Source organism: Bombina bombina, chromosome 1 (genome assembly GCF_027579735.1).
Source record: "Bombina bombina isolate aBomBom1 chromosome 1, aBomBom1.pri, whole genome shotgun sequence".
NCBI classification, from domain to species: Eukaryota; Metazoa; Chordata; class Amphibia; order Anura; family Bombinatoridae; genus Bombina; species Bombina bombina.
The window spans coordinates 1,571,822,219-1,571,839,914 of record NC_069499.1 but is presented as its reverse complement, the minus strand read 5'-3'; the positions used below and the strand labels follow the sequence as shown (position 1 = coordinate 1,571,839,914).

The window sequence follows — 17,696 nt, the reverse complement described above, 5'->3', positions numbered from 1 at the left end:
GGCTCATTACTATCAGAAGAACAAATATCAAAGGGGGCATTTACCCTCTCTTGTCCATGGATCAGTGTTGTAAAAGATTAAGCTTTACCAAGACAGACAAGTGATGTGCTCATGTACAAATCATATGTAAATTTATATAAAAATAGGACATTATGTAACATAAATACAAATATAAATTGCTGTCATATATTAATGCTTCTGCAACAGGACACAGGGGAGGGCTTGTTTTGATAAGGTCCTTCCCCCTATACATTTGCCGGCAGTTTCCCTTCCTCTGTGGGTGGGCAGGGGATGTGCTAGATGCTACAGAGTGTCACTGTGCTTTACAATAGCTGTTCCCTGCACCTGGTGTGCACCATGGACCAGCACACAACTGGTCATCTCTAGAGACCACAAATCTGCTCCCTTTCCAGGGGATGGAAGAGAAGCAACAAGGCACCAAAAGGTTAGTCCTGGCTCCTGAAAACAAACTACTGTATTTAACCATTTAATTTACAGAGCTCTTCAGTAACTGGCAGTGATAAGCAACCAAGTTGTGTCCTCAAAAGACTGTGTTTTAGCTTTATATTGGTCCCTTAACAAAGATGTTTACATCTACTGTCTGGGAGAGAGGGGACTTAGCATAGGGGGTGCTGTTGTTTTGTGCTGTGACAAAAAAAGAGTGGAAGTGTATTCAGAAGATAAATATGTGGCAATTGTCAGAAAAGAGACTGCACATTAAAGCCTATGGAGGTACCCAGGTGCTCACTACAAGTTTAGGACAACTGATTTTCTTGTATTCTAGTTTACAGGATTGGACTGAAAGAGTTATGGTTCATTTTGAGTTAAATCAGCGGTAACAATTTTGGATGGAAGTGACTAGTGCAGTGACAGACAGCAAGCAGCTCAGTATGTGATGTGTGAGGGTTAATAACTATTAGAAAGAGATTGTAACCTCTGCAACGTTATTCATCTGTAACATAAATAGACTGTAAGCTCATAGGGCCAGTGCCTCATTTTATGCTAGATTACTAGATTGTAACCTCTGCAACGTTTTTCATCTGTAACATAAATAGACTGTAAGCTCATAGGGCCAGTGCCTCATTTTATACTAGATTACTAGATTGTAACCTCTGCAACGTTATTAATCTGTAACATAAATAGACTGTAAATTCATAGGGCCAGTGCCTCATTTTATACTAGATTACTAGATTGTAACCTCTGCAACATTATTCATCTGTAACATAAATAGACTGTAAGCTCATAGGGCCAGAACCTCATTTTATACTAGATTACTAGATTGTAACCTCTGCAACGTTATTAATCTGCTACATAAATAGACTGTAATCTCATAGGGCCAGTGCCTCATTTTATACTAGATTACTAGATTGTAACCTCTGCAACATTATTCATCTGTAATATAAATAGACTGTAAGGTCATAGGGCCAATGCCTCATTTTATTCTAGATTACTAGAATGTAACCTCTGCAACGTTATTCATCTGTAACATAAATAGACTGTAAGATCATAGGGCAAGTGCCTCATTTTATACTAGATTACTAGATTGTAACCTCTGCAACGTTATTCATCTCTAACATAAATAGACTGTAAGCTCATAGGGCCAGTGCCTCATTTTATACTAGATTACTAGATTGTAACCTCTGCAACGTTATTCATCTGTAACATAAATAGACTGTAAGCTCATAGGGCCAGTGCCTCATTTTATACTAGATTACTAGATTGTAACCTCTGCAACGTTATTCATCTGCTACATAAATAGACTGTAAGCTCATAGGGCCAGTGCATCATTTTATACTAGATTACTAGATTGTAACCTCTGCAACATTATTCATCTGTAACATAAATAGACTGTAAGCTCATAGGGCCAGACCCTCATTTTATACTAGATTACTAGATTGTAACCTCTGCAACGTTATTCATCTGTAACATAAATAGACTGTAAGCTCATAGGGCCAGTGCCTCATTTTATACTAGATTACTAGATTGTAACCTCTGCAACGTTATTCATCTGTAACATAAATAGACTGTAAGCTCATAGGGCCAGTGCCTCATTTTATACTAGATTACTAGAATGTAACCTCTGTAACGTTATTCATCTGTAACATATTAGACTGTAAGCTCATAGGGCCAGTGCCTCATTTTATACTAGATTACTAGATTGTAACCTCTGTAACGTTATTCATCTGTAACATATTAGACTGTAAGCTCATAGGGCAAGTGCCTCCTTTTTTACTAAATTACTAGATTGTAACCTCTGCAAAGGTATTAATCTGCTATATAAATAGACTGTAAGATCATAGGGCCAGTGCCTTTGTTTAAACTAGATTGTAAACTCCATAGGGAATGAGTCTAATCATATAACTAGATTGTAAGTTCCTTGTGCCAGAGTCTCCCATTAGAAAGAGTCTTCTGAGTCTACCTCTAGGATATAAACTCCTTGTGCCAGATAGAGATAGAGGGAGAATTACAGGAACAAGAGGTCATGCAATGACTGCATAGGGCTTTAGGAGAGTTGTTAAGAAAAGGAATTGGGATTATATGGAAGTTGTTAGACATAAATACAGTATGTGAGTGAAATAGAGTAAACTTCACAAATTCAGGTCCTGTATTGTGGTAAACTCTGTTTTTTTTAAAGGTAAAGGGAATCATTTGGATCTGAAGCTGAAGTTCTGCCCAGAAAGGGTAAGTACCAAATCACATATCCCTTTGGTTGGTGTTCAATTTAAGAAGAATATGCTCTGTATAATCTACAGCAAGAGGTTGTATGTTAATGTTTTCTTATACTTTACTAAGGGACAGATTACGAGTGGAGCGCTAACAGTTACATGCAAGTTAGAAGGCGTTTATCGCGGGGGTTTGAGCTGGTCAGTTTTTTTTAGTTTGTATCACAAGTTGAAAGTAACGCTTGTCTGGATAGCGCTCCCACAGTGCTCTGGTTAATTTTTTCACTAAACAAAAGTACAGTTACACTCATAATAACACCATCTAATAAAAATTATTAAAAAAAATTGCACAAAAAAGTTATAAGGACTCAAAGATTTTAGCGCTCAGGTGTTAGAAAAAAAAGCTGCAAAGGGCTTTAACATAGAGATACATACATATACCTGTCTAATGATGTATATACTGTATATTTTATATATATATATATATATATATATATATATATATATATATATATATATATATATATATATATATATATATGTTTATCTGTGTTTACATAGGAATTATATATTACAGACATATATACACATATAAACACATAACTACAAATGTTCACACATATATAACTGGATTGGAGCCCTTTGCAGTTAAAAAACATGTAAAAACATATTTATGCAATATTCATTTTTTAAGTGTTATACTGTGGAATTTACTGCAAATATTTCACATTCCAATCTTCTGCACATATCAGAACATGTTCTGTGTATTTATAAATAGATATTTTTATATATATGTCTGTATATATCTATACTTATATATAATCATATATATATATATATATATATATATATATATATATATATATATATATATATATATATATATTGTACCAAAATACCATCATAATATATATAAATATTTAGGACTGTTACAAATGGCAAACTATTCGTTAAAAGTTAACTTTTTGCACGCATCGAGTAGCGGCCGTATTACAAGTTAAAAGTAAAAATATTGAGCTCAAGTGAAAATCAACACGCGTGCAAAGATTTAGACTTCGGATATTGCAATTGCGTTAACATATTCTCCCCATAGACTTCAATGGAGCAGGCAAACTAAAAAAAAACTTATAGAAGAATATGTTCTATGTATTATTTAATAAATATTTCTATATATATCTGGTGATTTTGTTTTTAAATATTTACTGTATGTGAATAAATATAGGTATATACAGATATATATAGGAAAATCTATTGAACAATACATAGAACATTTTCCCCTATGTGAAGAACATTGGAATATAAAATATTTACATTAAATAAACACTTAAACAGTTACATTATTAATTATTGAACCAATTAGTGGGCTAATTTTTTATCTTGGAGTCTGTGTATCTCATTAAGGCTTTATGTTATTGAGAGACCCTTACTTTACATTATAATGCTCAGTAAAATAAGCTGATTATTTCCCTCTGTGTCGGTGAGTTTTTGAGAATCAGGCTCTGACAGTCTCTTCACTTCACCGGTTTCACAGGCCTCTCCCTCTTCACCAGTTAGTATGTTATTCTATGTGCCGAACTCATTAAGAATGGAGAATGAATCCTCCTATGTTATATAATGTGGGAACTGGTGATACAGGAGAGACCTTTTAGTGAAGTCAGCAGACCTCAACGCTTGCAATTTTGGGATAGATAACAAGTGGAGCGGTATTTTTTTTTGCGTAAGCACAAATTCTGCTTGGATTTTCATTTTTGCACTTTTCGAGTTGCATTCGTATTACAAGTTCCCCCAAAAAATATTTTGCACTAGTGTTAACCCGAAAAGCGCGAAAAAAACGAAGTTACGTTTTCGCATGCGCTTGCATATATTCCCACATAGAGATCAACGGAGAAAAAAAAGTGAAAAAAAAATAACATCCTAGATCGTGCAAACTTGTCTTTTTGCATTCCCGATAAAAGTCAATGGGAAAAAAATTTTTGTTGAAAAAACAAACACCAGCATATTCGCATTAGCAAATTTAAAATATGTACAGTAAATACATTGTTACAATCTTTATCAAATATGAATATTACATTAATATGTTTTATCGTGTTTTACATAATGGCAAAGTGCTCTAATGCACTTATATATACATTTATATGTACATATATATTAGTTTTTTATGTGCATATATGACTGTAAATACATATATACATATATATATACATACATACAAATACATCTTTAGCAATGTGTATTTGTCTCAATGTTAAATCCCTTTGCCTGCCTTTTTTTTTCCTAACACACGAGATTTCATATCTTTGAGCCCTTATAACTTTTTCGTGCAATATTTTTTTAAATAATTTTTATTAGACAGTGTTAATAAGAGTGTAACTGTCGTGGAAAGGATTGAAGCGTAAATGGCGATTGTGTTAGCGCAATCATGATTTCGCTACACTTGTAATATCAGCGACATAAAAATGGCTCGCATCCTTGAAAAAGCCAAGCTGTGATTGGTGAAAGATTTTTGGAGTAGTGACGTCACAAAAGGGGCGGAGCCTTGATCCTTACCAGACTAACAGAGCATTTATTGGACATTGTGATACACAGTCTTTTGTTTGTAGCAGTCTATGATTGGGACAGTCTCGTTGTGTATGCCTTGTGACTTGTTTTTGTTATACTTTTTAACCACTTCTGATTCATCCTGTGGAGCTGGAACATCTTTCTTTGCCTTGCCGCCTATTAGGAGCTTCCTGTGCCTATCTATCTAGAGCTTGAATTTAAAGCTCTAGACAATGCGAGTACCTTTTCTAGGTTCTGCTGTAAATTTCACATAACTACAGAACTTCACTATTTGTGTTTCTTCTTCTTTCTCTGAGGGTCACCTGCTGAACATTACCACTGTGATTACCTGGGACCTTTATCCTTTTTTGTGCACCATCACATTTGTTTTTGTATGTTATTATTTCTTATATTGTGATTTAAGCAAGTTTATACATTGTTTTATTGTTCATTTATATATATACACACGCACACGTACACATTACACACATATACACAAAAAACACATACACAGTGAAACACACACCTACATGAAAACATATGCACATATATACTGTATATATACCCACCAACTGTCCCGATTTTTGCGGGACAGTCCCGATTTTAGGGGTCTCTCCCACTGCCCCAGGTTGCCTGCCATCTGTCCCACATTGCCCCATGCAGCTGGCTTTTCTTTCCCAGGGTTAGATACCTTGTTAGATTCCCTGTGGAAAAAGAATGCTGTGTGGGTTAAGCAGGAGTAAGAGGGCTGTATACCCTCTGACCTCAGGTAATGGTGACCTCTAACCTCTGGTAGTGATGACGTCTAACCCCTGGTGATAATACTAGCATGCCTTCAGTTTTATACGATGAGCAGTGCTAACACCAGGGTAACGAACAGTGGCAGCCTCAGACTGCCAGCTAATGTGCTTGTCAACCCCAGGACCTCATACAATGAGTTACAGATACCCATATATGTTGTAGAGTGTGTGTGTGTGTATCTGCATGTATAAGTGTAAGCTATGTAGTGTGTGTGTGTGTATCTGCATGTGTAAGTGTATGCTATGTAGTGTGTGTGTATGTATCTGCATGTGTAAGTGTAAGCTATGTAGTGTGTGTGTATCTACATGTATAAGTGTAAGCTATGTAGTGTGTGTGTGTATCTACATGTATAAGTGTAAGCTATGTAGTGTGTGTGTGTGTGTATCTGCATGTGTAAGTGTATGCTATGTAGTGTGTGTGTATGTATCTGCATGTGTAAGTGTAAGCTATGTAGTGTGTGTGTATCTACATGTATAAGGGTAAGCTATGTAGTGTGTGTGTGTATCTACATGTATAAGTGTAAGCTATGTAGTGTGTGTGTGTGTATCTGCATGTGTAAGTGTATGCTATGTAGTGTGTGTGTGTATCTACATGTGTAAGTGTATGCTATGTAGTGTGTATCTACATGTGTAAGTGTATGCTATGTAGTGTGTGTGTGTGTATCTGCATGTGTAAGTGTATGCTATGTAGTGTGTGTGTGTGTATCTGCATGTGTAAGTGTATGCTATGTAGTGTGTGTGTATCTGCATGTGTAAGTGTATGCTTTGTAGTGTGTGTGTATCTGCATGTGTAAGTGTATGCTATGTAGTGTGTGTGTATCTACATGTATAAGTGTATGCTTTGTAGTGTGTGTGTGTATCTGCATGTGTAAGTGTATGCTATGTAGTGTGTGTGTATCTGCATGTGTAAGTGTATGCTATGTAGTGTGTGTGTATCTACATGTATAAGTGTATGCTATGTAGTGTGTGTGTGTGTATCTGCATGTGTAAGTGTATGCTATGTAGTGTGTGTGTATCTGCATGTGTAAGTGTATGCTATGTAGTGTGTGTGTATCTGCATGTGTAAGTGTATGCTATGTAGTGTGTGTGTATCTGCATGTGTAAGTGTATGCTACGTAGTGTGTGTATCTGCATGTGTAAGTGTATGCTATGTAGTGTGTTTGTATCTACATGTATAAGTGTATGCTATGTAGTGTGTGTGTATCTACATGTATAAGTGTATGCTTTGTACTGTGTGTTTCTGTGTATTTGAGTGTGTGTACATGTATATGTGTAGATTGTGTTACTGTGCATTTTTGCTGACTTTAAAGACCAGAATCTAGAATATTAATGGGGAATGCTGAGAGCAGTTTTACAGAATCTATTATTAAATGTACAATTATGATAAAAATATTTAGCACGGTCTCTGCAAAGGCTAATGAAATACAGAGCTCACATAGCTATACCAGTTGTTTGGAGCTTGTGTTTGATTTGATGCCTAAGAGTATTAAAAGATATGACTTTATTTACAATGTTATTTATATTACTTTGATCTTATGATTTTTTTTGGGCCCCATCCCTGCTCCTGCCCACCACATATCACACTTTTGCCGGGGAGGCTGTCCCTTCTTTGAATTTTGAAATGTAAGGAGGTATGATATATACAGACAGAAACACACAAATATACACAAAAAACACATACACATAAAGCTTGGTCTTTTGCAAAAATAACTATGGAAACTATAGTAGCATGTGTTGTTAATATGACCTCAGAAAATGCCACATTAAATCTCTGCAAATCATAACATTATCTATAACACAGTATTGTCAATTACTAAGGAACAGTAACTTCCTGGGCTCAGAGCTTACACTCTAATCTTTACTGGGGGTGTATTGTAGCAGCGTCCCAGCACCCCTAACTGATGCATTTACACACGTAGCCCCTCCTGTATTTAATCACACACTACCTAAGCAAATAGTGACAATATGGCAGAGCATAATACGGTTCTGCTGGGTGTGGGAGGAAGTGTGGTGTGGTGGTTAAAGTGTTGTCACTGAATCTACATGTTTGTGGGTTTAATCCCATCCTCAACTTGTTTACATATTTTTAAGCTTTTCAGAAGCACTTGCTGGTGTGTATTTAAAAAATCTCCTAACATAGCTGCAATTAGATTATCCATTGCATTAACCACGTGACTGCCATAGGGCTGCAATGTATGCACAAGATATGCATAACAGCCCTCTATGGCAACTAAGGGGTTAAAGTAGAGTAAAGAGATGCAGTCATGACTGGTCAGTTGTTGCCTGGAAGTCTATTCCACATACCCACTACTACCTTCATCTTAAGGGCTTGTTTTCTGTACTTTTGCTCGGCATTCTATGGGCTGGTGTTACAGACTGTAAATAGCGCCAGCGTTTTCACTGCGTCCTGTGTAATTGTTATTCCTGGTTAAAGTCTGTGCTACTTGTAGAGGCTGAGGGTGTTATGGTTTCCTATAAAAAATATTGTTGAATTAAAGAGACATTGAATATCAAATCTTCAGTGCAACATACCTGCATACATTTACCGCTTACCCCCCTTTATCATCCTGTTTTATTCTCTGTGGCACAGCTGGTCAGAAGCCATACCACCTTTGTATATATTGTGTGCCCAACTACAGTATATATATATATATATATATATATATATATATATATATATATATATATATATATATATAGGTTGTGTCACTGCAGTGCTTACTGTGCAGAGCCCTTGAAGCTATACTTACATATTGTTCAGCTCCTGAACAGTGATTGGCTGGGATGTTCAGCTGCTGTTCTTGATGGCTCACTAACTGAAATCTGCTCAGGAGCTTTATTACTTACAGGACTTTACCCATGTGTTTAAAACCTGTGAGAGTTAAACACATAGGGAGATATCACAATCAGTTAATAATTATTGGCATCTTAATAGCTCTGGAGTAGCCCTTTTCAATGTTGATTTGAGCACAATCAACCATTTTTATTGTTTATTGGCAGCAATTTTTTATTATTATTGTCTCTATACTTAAAGGGACAGTCAATGCTAAAATTGTTATTGTTTAAAAAGATAGATAATGCCAGACAGTGCTGGTTCATGTGTGCCATATAGATACTATTGTGCTCACTCCTGTGGAGTTGTGTGGGAAACAGCACTTATTGGCTAAAATGCCAGTCAATAGATAGTAAATAAATAACCCTGAAATAAAGGGCAATCTGCAGAGACTTATATAGAAGGTAAGTACAGAGGTAAAAATGATTTTAATAATGTTAGTTATGCAGAACTGGGGAATGGGTAATTATTTATCTTTTTAAACAATAACCATTTTTGAAGTAGACTGTCTCTTTAAAGGGACAGTCTACTCCAAAATAAACTTTCATGATTCAGACAGGGCATGTAATTTTAAACAACTTTCCAATTTACTTTTATCACCAATATATCTATCTTTTAAAACAATAAACATTCTGGTGTAGACTGTCCCAACCAGCTTTTTTAAACTAAAGATACCAAGAGAACAAAGAAAAAATTATAATAGGAGTAAATTAGAAAGTTGCTTAAAATTGCTGCTATATCTGAATCATGAAAGTTTAATTTTTACTAGACTAGTCTTTTAATTGTACACGCGTCACCATTAGAATCACAACCTATCAGCATACGGGCCCTTCAAACGGTGAATCACCATTTTGTTTGTCTTTAATCCTGTACATTTTGTTTTGGATTATGAAGTCAGGAGATTAATCAACAATTTTGTATTGGAGGTATTAATTTCAAGATTCAGTAGTGTTATGAGAATAGATTGTATATAAAAAATTTAGGATTGTGATCACTGATAAAACACATGGAAAACAATCAGAAATCGTCTGCTGAAAATATGTGCAAGATTGTGATCAGCACCTGCTCTAATAATGCTCTATAATTTTGCAATAGAATGTCCTTTTAATTGAATTGCATAGTGGATGAAAAAAAGCAGGAAAACGTCAGCCCATTTGTTGCTATTGACTTGTTAAATTGCTGGATGAGATCAGTGAGTGATTTGCATTAAACAACATTAAACAGGTTTCTCTTAGGAACGTGGGTCTCTTCAATCCAGGCTGTAATAACGTGACCTTTATGGGAAGGCATTGATTGGTGTGATTCATCACTTAGTGTCCTGTTGAGGTTTGCATGACAATTCATCACCTCCTGAGTGAGCCTGCTGTGTGGGGAGCAGAGGGGGAGAGGGAGAGGATCTGAAGTGCTCAGGATTTTACCACATCCCATTCTTTCCTCGCAAGTTTCAAAATAAAAACCCAAGGGGATTTCCTCAGAGGCAACTTTGCATATGAAATCATCGCATCAGCTGGCGCAACACACACAGTGATAGTGAGATGGGGAAGATACCAAGTGTGTGTATCATTCATTAGTGTACGGCATTGCTGGACATATGCCCATACCAGGATCAACAGGCTGGCACAGAGGGGTTTAAGCCCATATAATCTAGAATCCAAAAAAAGAACCTCAAAGCTAAACAGGGTAATGGTTGGGATCTAATAATCTACTATATATTTCTATTTTATTTTATTTATATCCCTCTGTTACCCATCTCCTACCTCTGAATAAAGCACTGGGCATGTAAAGAGCAGCTGGCATTTGTGAGTTTTGTATAGTGCCCCCTACAGCTGCCACTGGATGTTGTATAGCACCCCCTACAGCTGCCACTGGATGTTGTATAGCGTCCCCTACAGCTGCCACTGGATGTTGTATAGCGCCCCCTACAGCTGCCACTGGATGTTATTAAAGATGGAAAATAAACCACTAGTAATAAACAAAAATAAAAGGTTTTAAACGGATCTTACCCCACATGAAGGGACATAAATTGGTCTAACATTTCATTATGGCACTATTGCTTGTATATAACTATAGTGTTGATCACAATCTTGTATTTAGCAGATAACGATTTCTGATGTCCGTGTGTTTGTCCAGTGATCACAATAACAAAATGCATATGCCATTAATACAACTGAAGCTGGTAATATTTACTTCCTAAAAACAGCATCATTTTTTATCTCTGATGCAAATCTCAGTGATCCATAAAGAAAATGCGCTGAATTATGGAAAATAAAATGGCGATTTTGAGGTTTAGTGATTGCATCACAGGCTGAAGGCTCTGGATGCTGGTTAATCAGAATTAATAAGTGTACAGTGATGCTATTAGGTGACAGGTGTGCAATTAACCTTACAGGTATATGTGTATGGCTCTCTAAGGGATTTAATCTGGTGCATTATGGGTACAGTGGGCGTGTGGTAAAATTGCTTATGATTAATTTGGTTTGATTGATTGAGCAGGTACCATATGTATCTGGTGATGTTGGTCCTTACTGTTAGAATATATGGTGGGGGGTAACTTCAGTGTGAACTGCCTAAGCGTTAGACCAGTGTTACAGTTTATTATTCGGGTACTCTATAATAGTTTGTTAAGTGTTGTCTGTGGCTTATCAAGTCCTGTTAGCTGCTGAATTTGTTAAGATATAAATGGCCTCATAATTACATCTTTACATACCAAGAATTTGTGATCAGTCAAACAGGACTGGCACACATTAAATATAGGGTCATTTTTCACCAAAATGTTAATGAAAAAGTGCTGCCGCTAATTAATAATAATCTGCCGTTTGCAGGCGCGCGATAAATAACCAGCCATTACAAGATCTCTGGTTAATTTAATAAATGTGCTCCAAATTCTCCCCAAATACAGTGTAGTATATTTTATTTAAATATCGCATTGCTGTCAACATTAGCGTGCGCTGGTTTTACTCAGTGGAGCACAAACAGCGATATTTAGTGCTCCACTTATAATCTAGCCCTTATTAATTAGGGGTCAGACAAAGTTCCCAGCTAGGTAACCCGTCCATCTGGGTTCCGACAAAGTGAAGCAGCAGCATCTTAACAAACCTACACGTCAACAGCCCTAAAGCTAATGGAGTCCAAAGTCCAATATTAACTATAACAATCTTACTAAAAAAGTCCTTTATTTCATCATTCAAGATTTCAAATATTTCTGAAAATAATTTAGCTCCTTATGTTAAAAATACATTAGAAACATTTCTGTGGATTTGCAGTCTCACTTCAGAATATACTGTATATATCGTGAGAAATGTTACTGTAGCTTAATCAGTTTGCTTTGTTGTGTGTGGTCATTATACAACTGCAGATATAATAGGGATAATATAACAGCTTGGTCTCTAGATACAGAAAAAGGTGAAATGATACAAAACAATATAAAATGTTTTCTTTTAAAATAAACCCTTAAAGGAGTGATTAAGCCATTATATATATCTATATCTCTCTATCTATCTATCTATCTATCTATCTATCTATCTATCTATCTATCTATCTATCCCTCTATCTATCTATCTATCTATCTATCTATCTATCTATCTATATATATATATATATATATATATATATATATATATATATATATATATATATAAAGTATTTTAAAATGTTTTGCACCTCAGTCTGGGTAGGCTAGGCTAGACTTAAAGGGATACTGAACCCAATTTTTTATTTCATGATTCAGATAGAGAAGCAATTTTAAGCAACTTTCTAATTTACTCCTATTATCAATTTGTCTTTGTTCTCTTGGTATCTTTATTTGAAAAAGCAGGAATGTAAGCTTATGAGCCAGGCGATCTTTGGTTCAGCACCTGGGTAGCGCATGCTGATTGGTGGCTATATATATATATTTTCCCTGAACTCTTATAAATAAATTAATTAATTACATGAATTTAAATTAATTGTCACCGAAGGAGTTACAATGTTTGGACATATATTATTGATTGCACATATATATTCTGTACACACTATATATGTCATTTCTCTTGGATTGACCTTATGCTCTATGAAGTTAGGACATTTTAATCATAGTGTTTTGCAATAATTATTATTGTTATAAATTATAAATAATGTGTTATGTCTGACTGCATGACATGGCGTTAGAAAGTATGTATTGCTTCCCTGAATTAGTAGACATTCTGTGGGATTTTCTCATGTAACAATGAATTGATGATTAATATATCACCCAAAGTTTGTATTCTTCTCTATTGTGTCTATTATTAATCTAAGAATATGTAGAGATATTGTTTAGCTTCTATATTGTTGCTTATTTGCATCATCATGGGTGTGTTGTAACAATGAAGTATTAGCCAATGAAAAGGACATACCAGGCTATGACCAGGCTATTACTACAGCTTCCACCGAAACGCGTAAGCCTGTCAGACACACAGCACCCCGTGAAGTCCACTATGATGGCTGTTCTCTCTTTTAAGGATTATCAATAAAAGTTTGTTCTTATTTTACCAAGAGACAGGGGAACTATGTTGTTTTCTTCCATGAATTTTACTGCACATAGAAGTCTATTATGTGAGGGAATTAACACACTCATGCTGACAGACAACACTAGACTAGCGCCTTTTTTTCAATAAAAATAGTTTTGGACTTGTAATATGAGTGCAAGCCTGGAAGCAGTGAGTGGTACAATATGGTTATGTTAACGCACCTTAGCGATTGCATTTTTGTGCTCCACTTGTAATCGAGCTGTTTATGGAGTATTCTGTTTTTAGTTTAATGTACCTTCAATTGTAAAACGTTTGTTTCTTAGTATTTTTATAATGAAGTGCTTGTAGTATCTTTCAAGACTTTCAAATAAATTGAAAAGGTAAATATAATGCAGCTTAAACTAAGATAGGGAAATAGAAGTTTAGGTTATACAATGCAAATATGTAGCTAAAATTTTAAAGGGACAGTAAAGTCAAAATTACACTTAAATGTATTGGATAGAGCATGGAATTAATTTTTTTTTCCAATTTACTTCAATTATCAATTTTGCTTAGATCTCTAGGTATCCTTTGTTAAAGAGTAAATCTAGGTGAGCTCAGGAATGTGCATTTCTCTTTAGCCATCTGGCAGCAGTGTTAGACAACAATGTTTATATAGCAATGTTATACATAGTTGAAAACACTGATGCCATAGACTGCTATAGACATGTGCAACCTCATAAGTTCCTATCAACCGATCTAGGTTTAGGGGGATATTTATCAAAGGTATGTCGGACCTGATTCGAAAGTGCGGATCAGGTCTGACAGACCTCACTGAATGCGGAGAGCAATACGCTCTCCGTATTCAGCATTGCACCAGCAACGCCGCCCCCTGCAGATTCACAGCCAATTGGCTGCCAGCAGAGGGGGTGTCAATCAACCTGATCGTACTCGATTGGGTTGATCTCCGGCGATGTCTGTCCGCCAGGGTTATGGAGCAGCGGTCTTTAGACCGCTGCTTCATAACTGCTGTTTCTGGCAAGTCTGAAGACTCGCCAGAAACACGGACCCTCAAGCTCCATCTGGAGCTTGATAAATGGGCCTTTTAGTCTTCAACAAAGAACACCAATAAAACAAAGCAAATTTGATAATGGATGTAAATTGGAAAGTTGTTTTAAATTGAATGCTCTTGCCCCTAGTTATCAAGCCGTCAACCTCAAATACGCTGGAATTCCGCAGCGTATTTGTGGCGAGGCTGATTCGCCTTAGTTATCAAGCCCTTTACACCGGCAAAAGTAGAATATAGTGACGTAAGCTTCGATCCACCGGACTCAGTCCGACACAGATCGATTCTTACATCACTACAGATGTTTCGCACACAAGTTCGGCACAATCTGACTACTTTTGTTAGTTATCAAAAAACTAGCAGGTACGCTCGGCACTTTTCTGGCCCAGCGTACCTGGTTTTCAAACCGCCACCCTGGAGGCGGCGGATCACATAGGAATCAATGGGAGTCGGAACAATGCGGAAGTTCATGTTCGCTGCTTCCTAACATCCCATTGATTCCTATGGGAGATTTCTTCATCAAACATCCTTACATGTACCCCGAGTCTAAACACACTAATCTGCCCCCCCTACACCGCCGCAACTAAATAAATGTATTACCCCTAAACCGCCGCTCCCAGAGCCCACCGCAAGCTACATTATACATATTAACCCCTAATCTGTCCCCCCCCTACACCGCCGCAACTAAATAAAGTTATTAAACCCTAAACCGCCGCTCCCGGACACCCCCACAACTATAATAAATGTATTAAACACCCCTAATCTGCCCCCCCCCTACACCGCCGCAACTAAATAAATGTATTACCCCCTAAACCGCCGCTCCCGGAGCCCACCGCAAGCTACATTATACATATTAACCCCTAATCTGTCCCCCCCTACACCGCCGCAACTAAATAAAATTATTAACCCCTAAACCTAAGTCTAACCCTAACACCCCCCTAACTTAAATATTAATTAAATAAATCTAAATATTATAACTCTTATTAACTAAATTATTCCTATTTAAAACTAAATACTTACCTTTAAAATAAACTCTAATATAGCTACAATATAAATAATAATTATATTGTAGCTATCTTAGGATTTATATTTATTTTACAGGTAACTTTGTATTAGAATAGTTAACTATTTAATAACTACCTAGCTAAAAGAAATACAAAATTACCTGTAAAATAAATCCTAACCTAAGTTACAATTAAACCTAACACTACACTATCATTAAATTAATTAAAAAAATTAACTACAAATAACTACAATTAAATACAATTAAATAAAAAAACTAAGTTACAAAAAATAAAAAAAATAAGTTACAAACATTTCAAAAATATTACAACAATTTTAAGCTGCTTACACCTAATCTAAGCCCCCTAATAAAATAACAAATCCCCCCAAAATAAAAAAATTCCCTACCCTATTCTACATTAAAAAGTTAACAGCTCTATTACCTCACCAGCCCTTAAAAGGGCCTTTTGCGGGGCATGCCCCAAAGAAAACATCTCTTTTGCCTGTAAAATAAAAATACAACCCCCCCAACATTAAAACCCACCACCCACACACCCCTACTCTAACCCAAACCCCCCTTAAATGAACCTAACACTACCCCCCTGAAGATCATCCTACCTTTAGCCGTCTTCAGCCAGCCGACCACCGATGGAACCGAAGAGGAGATCCGGAGCGGCAGAAGTCATCATCCAAGGAGCGCTGAAGAAGTCTTCCATCCGATTGAAGTCATCATCCAGGCGGCGCTGAAGAAGTCTTCCATCCGATTGAAGTCATCATCCAGGCGGCGTCTTCAATCTTCATCCATCCGGAGCGGAGCCATCTTCAGACGAGCCTACGCGGAGCCATCTTCTTCCACCGACGACTGAATGACGAATGACGTTTCCTTTAAGTGACGTCATCCAAGATGGCATCCCTCGAATTCCGATTGGCTGATAGGATTCTATCAGCCAATCGGAATTAAGGTAGGAAAAATCTGATTGGCTGATCCAATCAGCCAATCAGATTGAGCTCGCATTCTATTGGCTGATCGGAACAGCCAATAGAATGCAAGCTCAATCTGATTGGCTGATTGGATCAGCCAATCAGATTTTTCCTACCTTAATTCCAATTGGCTGATAGAATGGAAGAAGATGGCTCCGCGTAGGCTCGTCTGAAGATGGCTCCGCTCTGCTCCGGATGGATGAAGATTGAAGACGCCGCCTGGATGATGACTTCAATCGGATGGAAGACTTCTTCAGCGCCGCCTGGATGATGATTTCAATCGGATGGAAGACTTCTTCAGCGCCCCTTGGATGATGACTTCTGCCGCTCCAGATCTCCTCTTCGGTTCCATCGGTGGTCGGCTGGCTGAAGACGGCTAAAGGTAGGATGATCTTCAGGGGGGTAGTGTTAGGCTTATTTAAGGGGGGTTTGGGTTAGAGTAGGGGTATGTGGGTGGTGGGTTTTAATGTTGGGGGGGTTGTATTTTTATTTTACAGGCAAAAGAGCTGTTTTCTTTGGGGCATGCCCAGCAAAAGGCCCTTTTAAGGGCTGGTAAGGTAATTGAGATGTTAACTTTTTAATGTAGAATAGGGTAGGGAATTTTTTTATTTTGGGGGGATTTGTTATTTTATTAGGGGGCTTAGATTAGGTGTAAGTAGCTTAAAATTGTTGTAATATTTTTTAAATGTTTGTAACTTATTTTTTTTTATTTTTTGTAACTTAGCTTTTTTTGTACTTTAGTTAGTTTATTTAATTGTATTTAATTGTAGTTATTTGTTGGTAATTTATTTAATTAATTTAATTAGTAGTGTTAGGTTTAATTGTAACTTAGGTTAGGATTTATTTTACAGGTAATTTTGTATTTCTTTTAGCTAGGTAGTTATTAAATAGTTAATAGCTATTTATTAACTATTCTAACTAGCTAAAATAAATACAAAAAGTTACCTGTAAAATAAATATAAATCCTAAAATAGCTACAATGTAATTATTAATTACATTGTAGCTATCTTAGGGTTTATTTTACAGGTAAGTATTTAGTTTTAAATAGGATTAATTTATTTAAGTATATAGTGTAGTGTTAGGTGTAATTGTAACTTAGGTTAGTTTTTATTTTACAGGTAAATTTCTCTTTATTTTAACTAGGTAGCTATTAAATAGTTAATAACTATTTAATAGCTATTGTACCTAGTTAAAATAAATTGAAATTTGCCTGTAAAATAAAAATAAATCCTAACATAGATACAATATAATTATTATTTATATTGTAGCTATATTAGGGTTTATTGTAAAGGTAAGTATTTAGTTTTAAATAGGAATTATTAATTTAATAAGAGTTAAATTTATTTAGAT

At 36.1% G+C, this 17,696-nt stretch overlaps 1 protein-coding gene across 3 annotated transcripts in view; it reads left to right on the top strand.

Annotated features, from left to right (window-relative positions):
* Window positions 1-314: 314 nt before the first annotated feature.
* PIK3R5 (phosphoinositide-3-kinase regulatory subunit 5) overlaps window positions 315-17,696 on the top strand; it is a 185,590-nt gene continuing 168,208 nt past the window's right edge. For all 3 annotated transcript variants that reach the window (XM_053710004.1, XM_053709995.1, XM_053709986.1), the window contains exons 1-2: window positions 315-445; window positions 2,636-2,682. The gene's annotated coding sequence lies outside the window, so the exon portion shown is untranslated. The remainder of the gene's footprint in view (window positions 446-2,635; window positions 2,683-17,696) is intronic.